This window comes from Podarcis pityusensis (assembly GCF_964106645.2).
Source record: "Podarcis pityusensis genome assembly, chromosome: W".
NCBI classification, from domain to species: domain Eukaryota; kingdom Metazoa; phylum Chordata; class Lepidosauria; order Squamata; family Lacertidae; genus Podarcis; species Podarcis pityusensis.
Window position 1 is genome coordinate 15,749,615 of NC_138045.1, and position 16,019 is coordinate 15,765,633.

Sequence of the window (16,019 nt, forward strand, 5' to 3'; positions counted from 1 at the left end):
GTTTTTTTTTAAGTGTTTTTTTTATCTTTTTCCTGTATTTTGTATTTTGTATTTTTTCTTTTTTATTTCTTTTTCTTTTTTCTTTTTATCTATGTAATCTTTTCTTTGAAACTTTAATAAATATCATTTTTTTAAAAAAATCGCTGCACTACGGAGCTCCGCATTGACTGTGAATAGACTATTTGACTGTCAGTGAGTGAAACATTGTTTCAACTATTTTCTCCTGGTTTAAAAGTTTCAACTATTTCTTTCTGAACTAAAGTTAAGGCTTGATACTAATTATATTGGCGCAACTTGCTATTGCAATTCAAAAAAAAAAAAAAAAAGGATACTTTGGACTAATACAAGATAAACAATAACTATTTCCCTCTAGAGGAGGACTTTGAAACTGCTACAAGCCGTGGAATTTTCCAGTCTTAAAGATAAAACTCTGGGACTGTACCTGACCTTGAGGGCCTTGAGTGTTATGGCAGATGGGAAAGAAAAAATAGATCCTTCTTTACAAGAAAAGACAACAAGGTCTGGGAAGTCTTTTTGGAGAGCTTCTACATCTGGCCCTCCTGCTTCCTCTGCAGCTGCGTCAATGTATACTAAACCAAAAGGAGGAATGCTTTCGGAAGAAGATTGGGCACTTGTTTTGAGTAAAATTAACAATTCCTTGGAACAAATGAATAAAAAATTGGACCAAAACTCACAAAAATTGGACCAAAATACACAAAGCATAAAAAGCTTGGAACAAAAGGTTAATTCTAATACAGAAGCTATAGAGGCATTAGTTAAGGAGTCTAACTCAACTAGACAGACTGCAGAGGAAGTTAAGGAAAAGATTGTTACTGTTGAAACGAAGGTAGCACAACTGGAAACAGAGGTCCCAGATGTGCAGAAACAAGTACAAGACCAGAAGTTGATGTTTTCTATGTTTGAGCTCAAGGAGAAACAGACAAATTTGAGAATTCAGGGAGTACCTGAACTAGACTATCTTACAGAGGAATTTGCAGCCTATTGGAACCGGGATCTGCAAAAAGAGGAGTTTAAAATTGTGAGAGCCTTTAGACTTGGAAGAGGAGGGAAGAAGGAGAAGAACAGAATAAGAGACTGTTTGATTACACTCCGATCCAAAGAAGAGAGGGATAAAATCTTGAGTTGGCATTACGAGGAGGCCTTGGCAATACACCAATTTAGAGTGGAGATATTTAAAGATATCCCTAAATATCTTTTAGATTTGAGATTTAACTTCAGAGATCTGGTTGAACTGTTGAGAAGGAACAAAATCAACTTTCGGTGGGAATTTCCTCAAGGCTTATCCTTTAGTTTTAAAGGAAGGAAAATAAAGATAAGATCAGTAGAAGATAAAACAAAGTTCCTGTATAACCACGAAGAAGACCTACAGAAGGGAATTGGAAAAGAGCCAATAATACCGGAAAGAGGATCACCAGACAGAGGATTGGAGCAAAGAGTACGGGAGAGAGCATCACCAAGAAAGGGTACCCTGGACATTTCAGCATTGTCTTTTGGACTGGACTCCCCTGTTAACGAACCAGCGTTACCACCAACAGAAGAGGAGCAAGCTCTGGGGGCAGTTGGGGGAGCACCAAAGTAGCCACAGGGTGGCGCTGCAGGCCTTGAGTTGGAATGTTAATGGCCTCAACAGTTCGGAAAAAAGGCGAAGAGTGTTTCATTTATTGAAAAAAGAGCAATTGGACTTGATTTGTCTACAAGAAACGCATGTGACAAGGCTACACAGGAAATTATTGAGTAATAAAAAATTAGGCCAAGAATTTATCTCATTGGATAAAATTAAAAAAAGAGGAGTGGTTCTTTATGCAAAGGAGAGCCTATCACCTAAATTTATCTTTAAAGATGAACAAGGAAGATTTGTAGCAATTGAAATCCAAACACAAGGAGATAAATTTTTGATAATAGGTATCTATGAAACCAAATGAAGGGAAATCAGAATTCTTTAAAAAAGCTACATGAAATCTTGATGGACTATTTGGACTATAATATGATTCTGATGGGAGATATGAATGGTGTTGTATCCACAAACATGGATAAGGCGCAAAGACAAATAATTACCAAGGATGGAAGACTACCAAAAACATTTTTTGACATGACTGAAAATATGGACTTAATTGACATTTGGAGAATGAAGAACCCTCTGGGAAGAGAGGGAACTTTCTTCTCTGAGGCTAAAATGACATGGACAAGAATTGACCAAATCTGGGTAACTAGAGGACTGGCTCCAAAGATTAGCAAAGTTGAAATTTGCCCCAAGACCAGCTCTGATCATAATGCTGTGAAGATGGAAATGAAATTAATGCCAACTGGTTCCTTTAGATGGAGGATGAATGACTCTTTGTTCAGGAATGATGAATTTACTAAAAAGGCCCAAAAAACTTTGAGAGATTACTTTGAGATAAACATGAACACTACAGTGGAAAAAAGAGTAATCTGGGATGCAAGTAAAGCCGTCATGAGAGGATTTTTGATACAACAGAACGCAATTAAGAAGAGAATGCAAAATGAGAAAAAAGATAAAATTTTGGAAAAAATAAAGGAAGGAGAGAAGAAACTGAGGGCGAAACCAGCGTCTCAGGAGATTTTGAAAGAAATAAAGTTATATCAAGTACAATATATGAAAATGATGAATCAGAAATAGAATGGAAGATTAAACAGATGAGACAAAAGACATTTGAATTGGCAAATAAGTGTGGGAAATTGTTGGCTTGGCAGTTGAAAAAAAGACAAAAATTAAATACTATTACGAATTTGGAAGTGGAAGGAAAGAATATACAGAATCCAGTGGAAATTAGAAAGTGTTTTCAGAGGTATTTCAAACAACTATATACACAGGAAAAGCAGAATGAAATGGACATTGATAAATTTTTGAAAATAAATGGACTACAAAAAATTTCCCAAGAAAATAAATTAATGCTGGATTACAAAATAACGGATCAGGAAGTAGAAGGGGCCATTCAGAATATGCAATTGGGTAAATCTCCAGGACCGGATGGACTGACTTCTAGATATTACAGAACTTTGAAAGAATGGTTAATATAACCATTAAAGGAAGTCTGTAATGAAATATTGGAAGGGAAAAGGGCACCCGAGTCGTGGAAGGAAGCATATATTACACTTATACCAAAATCAGAGTCTGAAAAGACGCAACTTAAGAACTACCGTCCCATATCACTGCTTAACGTGGATTATAAAATTTTTGCAGACATTTTGGCTAAAAGATTAAAAAAGGTGTTAGCAGAAGAAATTCATAAAGATCAAGCGGGTTTTCTCCCGGGCAGACATTTGTCTGATAATACGAGGAATATAATTAACATTTTAGAAAAGTTACAAGTGAAGATTAATACTAAAGCAGTTCTGATTTTTGTGGACGCGGAGAAAGCCTTTGACAATATTTCCTGGAGTTTTATGAAGAAGAATCTATTGGGGATGGGGGTTGGTAAAGGTGTTGGAAACGGTATAGGTGCAATCTACTCAGAACAAAAGGCTAAATTAATTGTGAATAATGTAGTGACGGAAGAATTTAAGATTGAGAAAGGAACACGACAAGGTTGCCCAATCTCTCCATTGCTTTTTATATCGGTCCTGGAGGTTTTATTAAATATGATTAGAAGGGACCAATTGGTAAAAGGTATCCAAGTGGGAACCAAACAGTATAAGTTGAAAGCATTTGCCGATGATTTGGTATTGACTTTACAGGAGCCAGAATCAAGCACTAAAAGAGTATTAGAATTGATTCAAGAATTTGGTCAGGTAGCAGGTTTTAAGTTGAATAAGACGAAAACTAAAGTTTTAGAGAAAAATCTAAATGAGATTGAGAGAGACAAGTTCCAGAAGGAGACAGGATTGACATTGGTTAAGAAAGTGAAATATTTAGGGGTAAATATGACTGCTAAGAATGTGAATTTATTTAAGGATAACTATGAAAAATGTTGGACGGAAGTGAAAAAGGATTTAGAAATATGGTCAAATTTGAAGCTATCATTGCTAGGTCAAATTGCTGTGATTAAAATGAATGTATTGCCAAGAATATTATTTTTGTTTCAAACATTGCAAATTTTGGACAAGATGGACTGTTTCAAGAAGTGGCAGAGAGATATCTCTAGATTTGTCTGGCAGGGCAAGAAGCCTCGTATAAAATTTAAAATATTAACAGATGTTAAAGAAAGAGGTGGATTTGCCCTGCCAGACCTTAAACTTTATTATGAATCAGCCGCATTTTGTTGGCTGAGAGAATGGATGCTTCTTGAAAATACGGATGTGTTGGATTTGGAAGGTTTCAATAATGTATTTGGTTGGCATGCATATTTGTGGTATGACAAAGTTAAAGCACATACAGCGTTTAAAAACCATATTGTTAGAAAAGCACTGTTTAATGTTTGGGTAAGATATAAGGATTTGCTAGAAAGCAAAACCCCAAGATGGCTGTCACCAATGGAAGCAAAGGCTCAGAAAAAACTCAATATGGAGGACAAATGGCCGAAGTATTGTGAAATTTTGGAACAAGAGGGAGACAGATTAAAATTGCAGAGTTTTGAAAAACTAAAAAATAAAGTGCGAGATTGGCTCCATTATTATCAAATAATGGAGGTATATAATGTGGATAAAAAAATAGGCTTCCAAGTGGAAAAATCAAAATTGGAAACAGAATTGTTAGACTCTAAAGTTAAGAACTTGTCAAGAATGTATAACTTGCTGTTGAAATGGAATACTCAAGATGAAACAGTGAAATCTGCTTTGATTAAATGGGCACAAGATGTGGGACATAACATTATGATGGCTGACTGGGAACAGTTATGGACCACAGGTATGAAGTTTACGGCATGTAATGCCTTAAAAGAGAACTTAATGAAAATGATTTATAGGTGGTACATAACACCAGTCAAGCTTGCAAAAATCTATCATTTGCCTGATAATAAATGTTGGAAATGTAAGGAGACTGAAGGTACATTCTTTCACCTTTGGTGGACATGCCCAAAGATTAAGGCTTTCTGGGAAACGATCTATAATGAAATGAAAAAGGTATTTAAATATACCTTCTTGAAGAAACCAGAGACCTTTCTCCTGGGCATGGTCGGCCAATCGGTGCCAAAGAAGGATAGAATTTTTTTAATGTATGCTACGACAGCAGCAAGAATTCTCATTGCAAAGTACTGGAAGACACAAGATCTACCTACCCGGGAAGAATGGCAGATGAAGCTGATGGACTACATGCAGTTGGCAGAAATGACTGGCAGAATCCGAGACCAGGGAGAAGAGTCGGTGGAAGAAGATTGGAAGAAATTCAAAGACTATCTACAGAAATATTGTAAAATTAATGAATGTTAGAATGATGCTGGAAAGAAGTTATATGACTTTAGCAGAAATGTTATAAAGAATTAAGTATGAATAGATTGACAATGGGTAAAGGTGCAAAACTTAAGGTTAAATTGCGTTAAGATAAATTATGGAACTAAATTTGAGAAAGAGGGAAAGGATTTGCTGGAATAATTAATTGAACTAGAATACAAAAAAAGGAGGTGTGAGGAAGTCGAGGAAATAAGCAAATGAAAGATAAGGACATGAAAATACGGTTTTTTTTTGTTTTTTTCTTCTTCTATTTTTTTAAAGGTTTGTGTTTTTTAAATGTTTCTGTTTTTTCTTTTTTAAAGTTTTGATGTACTGTTGTTGTTTTGTTTTATTGTATTTTCTTTTGTTTTTGAGGTTTTGTAACTGTTCACTGCTTGCTTTTCTTTTTTTTTGTAATTCTTAAACTCTAATAAATATCTTTTTTAAAAAAACAAAAAAAAAAAAAACAGACTCCCGTGACACCAGATTTCCCAAAGACAGTGTGTGATGATTAATTTGATCAGCCTGAGTTGTATCACTCAAAAATAGGATCACTGTTGTATTTAAGCCAGTGGTCAAGGCCAGACATTGCATGCGCTACAAATGTTCTGAGTCAACGTGTATCTAAACCCAGTACTGCTGATTGGTGTGCTTTGAAAAGGCTTATCAGATATCTAAAGGGGACATTAAATGTATGTTTGAAGATATCTAGTACACAAGACGAAAAACTAGAAGTATTTGTTGATGCGGACTGGGGAAGCTGTGTAGCTACTAGAAAATCTACAAGTGGAATGGTTATGATGTTTGCCAATTCCATAATTGTTTTTTTTTTATAAGATATTTATTAAGATTTTCAGAATATTACAAGACATAAAAAGAAAAAGAGAAAATACAAAGTAAAAATAGTTAAAAACAATTCATTCCTTCCGTTACTTAGCCTTCATTTGCTTATTTCCAGGACCTCCTCACACCTCCCTTTTTTGTATTCCAGTTCAATTATTAGTTCAGCAAATCCCTCCCCTCTTTATATATCCTAATCATTAATCATAAAATATTGTAATTTTAGATTTTTACATATTAATAAACCATTTTTTCATGTTCCCTAGTAACATTTCGGCTAAAGACCACTTAGTTTCTATCCAACATCATTCTAACATTCATTAATTTTGCAATACTTCTGTAAATAGTCTTTAAACTTTTTCCAATCTTCTTCCATCGACTCTTCTCCCTGGTCTCGGATTCTGCCAGTCATTTCATAATTGGATGGAGGTCAAAGAAACAAGGATTTGTTGTGACCTCATCCTGTGAGGCAGAATATGGGAGCCTGTCGCTAGCATGCAATGAAATCATGTGGTTTATACAGATACTAAAAGATCTAGATTGTAAAGTGGATTTGCCTATCCAAGTGTATGAAGATAGCCAATCGTGCATTGCATTAGCGGGCTCGGAAATAATGAAATCCGCATCAAAACATATTGCTATCCGTCATGCGAATGTTAGAGACTGTGTACAGAATGGGGTAATCAAACTGGAGTATTGTCAGTCACAAGATAATATTGCTGATTTGTTTACCAAGCCTTTGCCAGCAACATGTCATAATGAATTGATGACAAAACTGGGTTTATGTATATAATGTATGTATGTATTGTTTCTGTTGTGGTTTTTTGCGTATTTAAGAAACAGAAGGGGTGTCACGGCTAAAATGGCCGCTGTTTCTTTAATGCGAATAAAGCTGGGTCAGCATGACTCAGCGGCCTGCAGCAGGTTGTATATATAAAGTGAGAAATGTTAGTTTGTGCTGAGGCTGGTGTTTGGGTTGGTTGGTTGGTTGGTTGGTTGGTTGGTTGGTTGGTTGGTTGGTTAGTTAGTTAGTTAGTTAGTTAGTGCTGGTGTGTATAGTTCTTCAGTCGTGTTTTGCACAAAGACTTTTAAGAATAAAACTCTGCAAGGATATTCTCGTGGACTCTTTTATGCAGACAAGGGTCCGAGGACCAGGCTGAAGAGACAAAGGGAGGTCAGAACCCTTTCCTTCTTTTTTTTGCTTTTTACAAACACTGACAGCGATTTCTTTTTGGCTTTAGCTAAACATTCAGCGTACCCAAAAGACAGCTTTTGCTGATTTCACAGAGGGAGAGATCAAGTTCATCCCGATGTACAAATTCGACTCTAAAACAGATCGCTGGGACTCCAGGTAAGCGCCTGCTTGATAGTTGAGCCTTTGTAAGTAAGTCCTCTCAATCATTCTTCTGCAAGGCTTGTTTGTTTATCCTAGTCTGCTGAGACGCTAGTAGTGTCCTGCCTTTCCGTCCTCCTGAGCAGGCTAGTAAAACATATATTTTAAAAATGGCTTTCTGCTAAGCAAGCTGTTGGAGGAGGGCTAGAGTTGAGGGCTGGATGGACTTCCTTTCCTCTGCAGCCAGAATGGACACCAAGCCACGGAGGAAGAGAGAGATCCAGCTCTCCTTCACCTGCTCACTTTGCTTGCATGGAATTCCTGGTTGCCAAAGGCTGCTAGGCGAGTTGTTTAATGCAAGGCTGTGATATGTTGTCTTCCTCAAGCCATCCCTGCTCTGGAAATGTTTTGGCTCCTTTTCCACAAGCAGCCTTTCCCCCACATTTGTCCTGATAACCAGCATCCTCTGTTTCATGGCGTGTATAAGCGGAGAATCCTGTTTGTGTCAAGGAAGTCTGGGAATTAGACTTGGTGCTCTCTCAAGATGAGTCTGCCAGGGAATAAGAACATGAGAGCAGCCCTGCTGGATCAGGCCATTGGTCCATCTGGCCCAGCATCCTGTTCTCACATTGGCCAATGAGATGCCTCTTGGGGAGCCCACAAACAGGACCTGAGTGCAACAGCACGCTCCCCTCCTCCAAGCCATACTGCTTCTCTTGGTGGAGTATGTTCTGTGGCCATTATGGCTAGTAGCCATTGAGCCTCACCATCCATGATTTGGCATATTCTTGTGGTTCTTGACAACTGTCAGAAGCCACCTAGGCCTGCTACTTTCATTGCTCTTGCTGTGGTAATGGGGAAATCAAAAGGACAGGCGGAACATGTAGTGACGAAGCCGGAAAACGGCAGGCTCCTTTGGGCAGCATTTCAGGTGCCAGAAAGGGTCTTTTGGATCACTGAAGAAATAGTGTCTGAACAAGAATAACGGGGCCCCTTGCTTTGGGGAAGGATCATCATTTGGTGGTGTGCCATATGCTTTGTATGCAGAGTCTCAAGTTGAAAGGCACCTCCACCTGAAAAAGGATTGGGCCACAGAGAGCTGCTGCCAGCCAGAGGAGACTTAATTAATTAATTGTGGGGTTGGAAGGGATCACAAGGGTCATCTAGTCCAACCCCCTGCAATGTAAGAATCAAAACTGGGGGAGGTCAGAAATTCATTCTGACCTGGTAGAAGGCAGCTTTTGATTTCCTGACAACTCTCTCCATGAGGCAAAATGCCTGCACACCTGCAAGGTCCGCCCCTTCAGAAGTTGGACTCCCAAGCCCCATCATCTCCAGCTCTTGACCATGGTCAAGATCACAGGCCGTGTGTGGAGCCAAAGTTTGACTGTGTGAGCCTTGTGTCCAACAGTCCTGGTGTCTCTCCTGTCTCCTCAGCCAGTCCAACAGTCCTGGTGTCTCTCCTGTCTCCTTGCAGTGGGAAGTGCCGTGTGCCAGCATGGTGTGAGCCAATCCTCTGGAGAGGAGGCAGCGTGAATCAGCTCAGCTACCGAAGTCACATGGAATTGAAAAGGAGCGACCACAAGCCCGTCAGCTCCCTCTTCCTCACAGGGGTAACACTTGCCCTGGTCAGGGCTATTGTCTATTCAGGGTTTTTAGTTGCCTGCTATGTGGCACCTCCTCGAATCTGGGCAGGCCCTGACCAACAACCAGGCCCCTTTCCACAGAGCTCCTCCTTGGCCAATGACTTCCGGTGCAAGGAGTGGGCAGGTTTTGGCTCTGTTAAATCCCTAGGCTTCCATTCTCCACTGTTCTGAGTACACACTGCTCCTGCAGGCATGGCAGACCACATGGGCTGAACTGTATACCTTAACCGTTGGCTCCATTCATGCAATGGAGCTTCTGTGGTACTTGGCTTGGAGCATTTGGCTTCAGCCCATTGGGTCTGGAAGTCACAGCCGCTGCCATCCTGGGGAAGCTCTCAGAGTTACAGTACTTGCCTCTTTCAGGGCTGGGAACAGGGGGGTGCATCAGGCCTTTCTGCTCTTAACTCATGCCCCCCCCTTTCAGTCCATAGCCCCAACAAATGTGCTCTGCCCCCCCCCATAGGTGAAGGTTGTGGATGACCGACGGTACCGGAAAGTGTTTGAGGATATTGTTCAGTTGATGGACAGGATGGAAAACGAATTCCTTCCCTCCCTGGAGTGAGGTAAAGACGAATAGGATCCTCTCCAACCCCTTAAAGAGGGTTTGCTGCAAAAAGACCAGGGGGGGAAGAAGCCCTTGGCCCATCTAGCTCAGTCTTGAGCAGTTCCCCAGGATTTCCGGGGGATCTCTCCCAGCCCTACCTGGAGATGCTGGGGATAGAACCTGGGACCTTTGCATGCAAGGCAGATGCCCTTCCACTGAGCGGCAGCCTCTTCCTCTTCCTCGCAGGCAAAGACTCCAGGGGTAGCCAGCGTGGTGCCCTCCAGATGCTGGACTACAACTCCCATCATCCCCAGCCAACATGGCCAGTGGCAAGTGCAGCAAGATCTGGAGAGCCCCACGTGGACCTGTTGCATGTGCAGTCCCCTAAATGATAGCCCGGGGCCAATGACAAACTTCCCCCTGGAGCACGTTTCCTTGCCTCTGCTGAAGGCAAGCACTCTCTTTCCTCCCCCCCCCTTTTGCTCTGCAGTTTCCGTTTGAGAATGTGAAGTTCCGGCAGCTGCAGAAGGAGAAGTTCCAGATCACAAACAACGGGCAGGTCACCCTCCACTTCTCCTTTATCCCCAAGCTCAGTGACAGCCAGTATTGTAAGCCCTGGCTTCGCGCTGAGCCCTGCGAGGGATACTTGGAGCCCAGCGAGTCTCTCTCTGGAATCAGAGAACTGTAGAGTTGGAAAGGGACCCCAAGGGTCATCTAGGGAAGGCCTTGGTTTCCTTTTCATCCCCCCTTTTCTCCTCCTCTTCCCAACCCTCCTCCCTCAAACCTTGGGAGTTTGGTAGAGCAGGGGAGGCTTAACATTTGTGGGCTGCATTGCCCCATGCTCAAGCCTCCAAGGGCCACATGTCAAAGCAGCTGAGCCCAAAGTGTAAGAGTGTGTGTGACCAGCTTTAAACACACACACACAAATGAATCGAAGCAAAACAATGCTGGAGGGTCCCAAAAAACCTTTTGGCATCGCAGGGAACCAGTGAGAGCAGTCCGTCCAAAAATTACTTTTTTAAAAAAAATATGCGTATTTTTATGTTGTGGAGGCACAAAAATATCTTGGGGAACATATAGAACTAGCCAAACTTTTAAAAACTCAATGAAATGTAAACTAAAAAAGAAAGTTACATTGGGGCGCAAAAATCCTTTAGGAGACAAATAAATGCTTTCCCTTTTTATATTCTTTTGTTAGGATCACTTTCTCTCACCCCCCAGTATCCTGTCAACATCTTCTGTGCAGCTGCTGCTTTGGAGGAATAGAGAGGAAAGTGGGGTGGGGGTGGGAACTGAGTCGCTTCTTTTCCTAATTCTTGAAGTTAAGGTTTTCCCCATACACCTGTGAGAACAGGAGGCTGTACTAGATGGGCCATTGGCCTGATCCAGCAGGCTCCTATTGTGTCCTTCTGTTCAATTCTTCACTGTCTTCACTTTTAATTTACAGACAAGCCAACTTGGCTGTGCCAAAGAGTGTATCTACCTGACCTCCTCCCATTTTAGGTGAGACGGACATTTCCCTGGATGTGTACATCAGCAAGGAAGAGAAGATTGAGGCTATCTTTGTCCTTCACCTTGACCCTGGCAAGGACTATTTCCTCACCCTCAGTGGGAGCTACCTACCAAGCTGCTTCGGGACCTCCTTGGAAGCCTTGTGCTGGATGAGGCAGCCGATTGGCGAAGTTCCCGTCACCAGACTTATGGACCTGGTAGGGAAAGGGGTTGATTTACCTGGCAGGTTCATGTGCTGAATGTCTACCCTTCCCACTCTGCTTGCCTGCTTAAAAAACAGCTGCTCTTCCACTCAGCAATGTGGGGGCTGGGGGTCCTTCGCTGCATTCAGCGTCACCTTCTGTAGCTGTGCATCCGCTTCCTGTGTGCTGTTCATGCCCTTTGTTTGCCTTGACTGAGTCATCCCAGGTTCTGGTCCTCCCACCTGCCCTTTCGCAGGGCCACTGAACCGTGTGCATTTCCCTGCCATCTGCCCAGATACTGTTCAGCCAACGGGCTGTTTCTTTCTCTTCTCAGGGCCTGTGCCATTAACACCCTTGGTTGTCTTTTGCTCTTGCCTTCCTCCTCTGATCTCAGGGAGAAGACAGCTTCCTAGAAAAGGTAACAGTTGGTTTGGTATCCTCTAGATGTTCTTGTAGCGGGCTCAAATCAGGTACAGGCAAGGCCCCGTTTACACGGGGGTTGCGTTCCGAGGTACCGTGCGTTTAAATGAAATTGCGTATATTGGGGACAGCATTGGAAAATCCTGCAAACCCTCTCTAAACTTCCGGAAACCCTTTTGAAAGGCCTTTTGAAAACCAGCAGCACTTGGCAGCCTCCCTGCAAAATTCCTTGCTCCAACTCTCCACAGGCCTGAAAGGTCGGTGCCAAAGCTCCTGGGAGGGAGTCGAGATGCTGTTTCCATGCCACTTTGCCGCTTTTGTGCTCTTGGGGGGGAATTTTTTGCCCCTTCAAGTGCCCCTTCCAGCTTTGCGGCAGTGTGCATGTGCCTCGAAGGCACGTAAATGGAGTTGCCCTTGTCAACGATCAGCAGCTGCTCCATGCAGTGGCAGCCGGTCCCTTAGGGCAAACCAGGCACTACCCCACCAACCTGACTTTCCTCTCAGGCAACCCGCACCTGCCTGCCTTCTGACTCAAATCCAGTCCAGGTGGTGGCTCTAGCTCTCTGCTTTGGTCTCTTCCCTAGTCTCAACGTGGCCCTTGTAGAACTCGGCAGAGGAGAACGGAGACGAAACCAGAATTTGCCATCACTGCTTGTCACTGATTTTGCGCTGCTTGACTTTGGGTCCGCTTGCGATTGGCAGCACGGGAGGCAGAAAGCCCAGTTTTATGATGCAGGCGCCAGCCCCCTCTGGCCCCAAGAGCCAGTTTTCTCCTTGTCTCTGTGCTCAGCAACTGCTGCACAGACTATGCCACTCTGGCTTACTCTTACCACCTGAGCACTGGCATTTGGGAAGCAGTAGTGGCTGCTTTGGGGTGGCTCAGGGAAATGTCACTCCTCTCGAAATCAGATCTACTTGGGTGTATTATCCTAGCCACAAGGAGACAGTGGTGACTGTCAATTTGGACAGCTGTAGACATTTAGAACCATGGAGGATATGTTTATCAGTAGCTACGGGTCAGGGCTATTTCTTGCCACTATTATCACAAAACACATGCTTTTGATTACAAGTTTCTGGGGAACATGATGGACAGAGTGCTCTTGTCCCCGTGTCCCTATGGACTCCCAAGGGCATGTGGTTGGCCATTGTGGGAACAAAATGCTGATCTAACCCAGCAAGGCTCCTGTGTTCTTTAGCATGCACCAGCTACTCTTGCACTAAGACTCTGATACAGCATGTGTCATTCCCCACACCAATACACTCTCTCTCTCTCTCTCTCTCTCTCTCTCTCTCTCTCTCTCTCTGCAGGGGCGGGGAGTATTGGCGGAGGGGGAGGGGGGATGAACTGGGTCCTAATCATCAGCTGCCCTGGGGATGAGGGGATCAAATTCTCCATCCTTGCCAGCTCCTTTTAGTGATGGGCTGCTTGCCACTGCTGTGCTCCTAAAGCTCTCTTGCTCCCCCCTCCTCTCTTTCTCTTTCTCTTGAATGTGGTAGCTTGAGATATAACTAACCACCCTGAACATTTCTGGAGAGGAAGATGGGAAGGAGGCCGGAGGCATTGTTCACCAGCTGCTGTGTGCTGCATTGCCCATACAAAGTCGTGGGCTGGGGCTCCAGCTGTTGTTCAGTTTCTACCACTGCCTCTGCAACGTGCTCTAGACAAGGGGTGGTGAACATGTGACCCCATCATCTCATCATGCTGGCTGGGGCTGCAGCCCATCAACCTATGAAGGCCCATCCATGTTCTGTTGCTGTTTTTGTTACTTATTTCCTGCCCTTCACCCTAAGGTCCCAGGGCAGGTTCCAGCAATTTAAATAAAATGTTAGCCAAACCTCATGTCCACAGCTGCATATTCAGTAAGCTTTGGGGTGAACTGCACATCCGGAGTGGGAGGATTACTAGCTGCACATTAATAGGGGGAGGGGGAGCTTGGATTTGGGGTGCAAGCAATTTGTTTTTTGTTTCCCCACTTGAGATGCTTGCTGTGGCTAGGGCCGGGCGATACGTCAATATAGATATATTTTCAAATCAGCTTGAAGTCTAGATAGTGAGACTGGTTTCATAATTTCTGACCTGGCAATATATTGCGAATCATGATGTGTGTGTGTACTATGCAAAAAACACCATGTGGGGGGAAACTGTGAAGCCAGACAATGCTTCTCTAGATTCCTGCAGCCCCTGTGGACTCTGCCGGTTCAGCTTTCCCCTGCCCTCCTGCAGGGGGCAGCAAAAATCACAATGCGGGGGAAACCATGAAGCCAGCCAATGCCTCTACATAGCTCCATCTTATTTCACACATTGTGATATATTGGTGTATTGCAATGTTTAGCTAGTGATATATCACCGTGTTGAAAGCCAGCTATCGCCCAGCCCTAGTTGTGGCCTCAGAGGGCAAGACTTGTCCACCCAGCTGGAGCAAGGAAAGAATGCATACAGGCACACATTCTGTCAGGCTCTCATGCCAGTCCCGCTTGTCATTGGACCTCCAGGAGAAGCAGTTTCTGGATATCGTACCCCAGGATGGTGATGACTCCACTGAGCGGCCAAGGAGATCTGGCTTTTGGTGGACCACCTCTTCAAGAATGCCTGCCACCAGGTGAGCTGAGGGGGACTGTACCATTGAAAGCATGGGTGTTGGCTGGAATCCAGTACCAGTTTTGGGGTGTGCAGGTTCCAAACGCCACAATTGATTTATATCTTAGCTACCGACTCGCTCTTACAAACTCCTGCTGTGAGTATAGTGGCACCTTGGTGGAGCGGCAGCGGGTGGGACATCCAGCATACGGTATTCCTTAGAGCGGCTCAGAAGAACCCAAGTGTTCACAACCATTGTCTGTCTCTCCCTAGCAAAGCGGCTCTCTGACACTCACCACTAGAAGAAGCGGGGAATGATTTCACTCTCCCATTGCCCCAAATCATGAGAAGGGTAGTAGGAATGCTACTGTGGAAAGCAGGCGGGATACAATTCTCAGCCTTTGTGCCAGCTCTCTGTTGGGATTCGCAGGATGATGAGTAAGTCTGCAGGCTCAAACAGGCTGATGCAATACTCTGTGAAGTGCTGGGTCAGAGTGACTCAGCAGGAATGTGATTAATGTGATTGGCTATCACCTGTTTTAAAAGGAAAGCCTGTTAAACAGTAGTTGTGGTTGTGGTGGTTGTGCTGTGGTATGGTGATGCTGGGGTGGAGAGTATTCGTTTGCCTTAAGGAGCAGGTACTCTGTATGGACTGTTTTTGTAAATACCTGTATATTCACATTTAAAAGACTGCACAGGAAAAACCTGGTACTCTGAGTGTTTCTGCTAAAAGCGCCGCGAGGAATTCGCGACAGGGTTATGGGCCCAGCACGCTTCCGCTGCGCCAGAGTACAGGTGGCAGTTATCTAGCCGTGGGTGCTGGAGGTGAGCTGCAGGGATGGAACAGTCCAGAACTGGCGTGTTGCTGGAGAAGCTGACGGCCACGAACTACAGCACCTGGTCAGTCCGCATGCAACACTTCCTCAAGCGTGAGGGCCTGTGGAAGGTGGTGGAAACTCCACCGCAGCCCCCTGAGGAGGATGAGGATGACGATGAAAAGCTGGCACTAGCAGAGGCCCAGCTAGAAAAGGATGAGAAAGCTTTGGCTACGATCATTCTTGGAGTGGACGACAGCCAGCTAGTCTACGTAGCTGATAAGGTGACGGCAAGTGAGGCGTGGAATGCGCTCAAGGCTGTCCATGTGCGAGAGACAGCTGGCTCACTGATAACACTGACCAGGAGACTGTACCGGTGTCAGAAGAAACTGGGGGACTCCCTGGTAAACCACCTAAAATTCCTAACAGGCTGTTTCCAGGAGCTAACCTTAAGAGGGAGGCCTGTGGGGGAAGAGGACAAAGTCTTTATAGTCCTGAGTTCCCTTGATGACAGCTATGATATGCTGGTCAATTCCCTCGAGTCTGTAGAGACTGATAAGCTGACTCTGGAATACGTTACCGGACGGTTGTATGCAGAGGAGGGCAGGCGTGCAGAGCGAAAGATGACCTCAGCCCAGCTGTTGGAGCATCCCAGAGGGAACAACAGCCGGGAAGAGCAGAGGTGTCGGGAGCCGGAGAAACAGCCAGGAGGAGCTGCTGCAGACCAGCCGGTGGTCAACAAAGTAAAAAGGTGTTTTTGCTGCAAGTCCAGTGGACATCTGCTGCGGGACTGCCCGAGAAAA

General features: G+C 43.9%; 1 protein-coding gene and 1 pseudogene across 2 annotated transcripts in view; one reads left to right on the plus strand and one right to left on the minus strand.

The window, feature by feature from the left end:
- LOC308467778 (uncharacterized protein) overlaps positions 1-16,019 on the minus strand; it is a 624,927-nt gene that overhangs the window by 254,484 nt on the left and 354,424 nt on the right. The gene's annotated exons all lie outside the window — the stretch shown is intronic.
- The window catches only part of LOC308467634 (inositol polyphosphate 5-phosphatase OCRL-like), a 56,316-nt pseudogene that overhangs the window by 11,840 nt on the left and 28,457 nt on the right, over positions 1-16,019 (plus strand). Inside the window, exons 3-7 of the transcript in view lie at positions 7,428-7,537; positions 8,997-9,132; positions 9,629-9,728; positions 10,200-10,368; positions 11,213-11,418. The product of the transcript in view is annotated as an inositol polyphosphate 5-phosphatase OCRL-like (transcript). The remainder of the gene's footprint in view (positions 1-7,427; positions 7,538-8,996; positions 9,133-9,628; positions 9,729-10,199; positions 10,369-11,212; positions 11,419-16,019) is intronic.